The sequence below is a fragment of the Rhagoletis pomonella genome, unplaced genomic scaffold (genome assembly GCF_013731165.1).
Source record: "Rhagoletis pomonella isolate Grant_MI unplaced genomic scaffold, Rhpom_1.0 Rhpom_scaffold_00007, whole genome shotgun sequence".
NCBI lineage: Eukaryota > Metazoa > Arthropoda > Insecta > Diptera > Tephritidae > Rhagoletis > Rhagoletis pomonella.
This window is the reverse complement of record NW_023458561.1, coordinates 34803381-34805587: the sequence shown is the minus strand read 5'-3', so window position 1 is coordinate 34805587 and position 2207 is coordinate 34803381. Positions and strand designations below refer to the sequence as shown.

The window sequence follows — 2207 nt, the reverse complement described above, 5'->3', positions numbered from 1 at the left end:
AAATCATGATCCAATAATAAAATCATGATCCAATAATAAAATCATGAATAACGAATGGTATATTAAACGAAAAAGAAAAATTCTTACTGCAGATTTCTTTTTCTAAACGGGTTTGTGAAGTGTTTTAGACAAGAGTTCTGAACACAAGTCATTTTTATATCCTACAACTTATGTTCTGCACATTCACTCGATACAGATCTTTTACCCAAACACAATATTTTAAATATAATAGCGTTAAATAAAAATAAGTTAGAGGGTTAAAAACTCACCAAACTTCCTTTAATTTTATAATAAAATGCCACAGCCGAATCAACGCATCCACTCCGAATCGTTTTATTTAAATTAGTGATGAACGTTTATAGATAAGCCATCCAGTCTGAATCGTCAAATTCCTTTAGACTGTGTTTATACACGGAGTTTTGTCGACGAGATTTTTCACATTCCCTTTAGGTGTTGCTCGTTTCAATTACACACCGCGATTTGTGTGTATGCAATTCAAGAACGATAGAATACAGTTCATTACACCATGGAGCGAATCGTAACAAAGCGTCGCGAATCGTAGGCATCTGTTGATTTCAGATATTTCCGACTTCTTACGGTAAGCGCAAATATATACAAACATGGAAGACATTGAAACATATCGTCACCTGGAAAAAGTCGTGACTTTTCTTTCATAAAACGATGTTGGGCAGTTTTAATTCGAGCGAAAAAGTAATTTTTGAATTTTTTATAAGTTACGACTTTTTGCATTTCAGTGACGACGTTGTTATGTCATTTAGCATTTCAGGTGACGATATTCTTCAACACACATTTTTATAAATATAAACTTAGTATTATGCGAATAAGTTTTCGTAAACAAACTCCAAGATTAACATCTGCGGAAAATGTCATTGTCGTAACGACACGTACCATAATAATTGGCTTACAATTTTTCCTGTTTCGTTGCGCCACGATTCCGTGCCGTTAGGCCTATTATAACCAGCTCTTAACTGGCGTCCCTAAATTGGAGCGCAAAGCGTTACGTTTTCCATTGCCAACGAATGTCAGCGCGTTATCCCCAAATCAACGCTGCGTAATTTTTGCCGTTTTCTCATTTCCTCTCATTTTTATTCTCGTTTCCCCTTCACTTTTTTGTCCTTTCTCTTTCTTTCCATCTTCTGCATCCAACTTCAACACGTAACGCCCTGTCAAAAAGGAAAATTCCGTTTGCCCGCCGCTAGCGCCGCGTTATTGTGGGATGCTCCTAAGAATGATAGAATACAAGATTGCGCCGTCCTGGGCGTTGACATTTGTGTACCACAAGTAAACAACGAATAGAGCGAAAAGAAGAACGAGTTGAAACTGCCAAAGCAGTTCACTTTACAGCGAAAAACGTGTTTTAATTTTGCTAAATGCGAAAATATTGCATTTTTCACCTAATCTATTAGAGAACAGTGAACATTTTAGTGCACTCCATTGCTTTGCAATTGAGGCTGCTTCAGCAAACGTTTTAGTACACTCCATTGCTTTGCAATTAAGGCTGCTGCAGAAAGCTGCAGCAGCATCTCTGCGGGATTGATTAGTTAACTTGCTAATGGAGGTTGCGTGGAGCAGAAACAAAATCATTGTGAGGAATTGCTGTTAATAAAATAACAGAGAAATATTTCGGGAACGGCTTTGCCGTGCCCTATGTACACAAAATGCAGCGATTCGTCCCAGCGCTACACTTGCATCTACGCTTCTTGCATCTTGACGGCTGTCGCAATTTAACACACATCACTTCATTGTATTAGTTTTTACGCAGTCTTCAACTCAAAAATCACTCACAAATTGCAAATTAACACAATTTAAACTGATTTTTCACTTATAATTCATATTTCTCTTTCGCTGATTTGTAAACAAAGGTTTATTTACAAGTTACCACAACTGTCAAAATCGGCAAAACCAAAGAAGCGGTACCACTGACGGCGCCACCTTTGTTCGCTGCACCGTGGGATGCTCCATAGAAATTGTACGGGCATGAGGAGTTTTGACAGTTGTTTGGCGCTTGAAGCTAGAGCTGGAGAACTATCGATGGTCGTGGCCATAGGATAGTTTCGATAGTCACAACTATGGATAGTATCGATACTATCGAAAATATCGACACTATCGATAGCTTTGATTCAAGAGTTATCGAAAATGAGATCATAATTGCTAAAATATGTCCATATTTTTGTTAAGGAAAAAAA

At 37.6% G+C, this 2207-nt stretch overlaps 1 protein-coding gene across 1 annotated transcript in view; it reads right to left on the bottom strand.

Moving 5' to 3' along the window:
- Nucleotides 1–2207, bottom strand: part of LOC118742685 (G protein alpha o subunit) — a gene marked incomplete in the record, with an annotated part of 381368 nt that overhangs the window by 87481 nt on the left and 291680 nt on the right.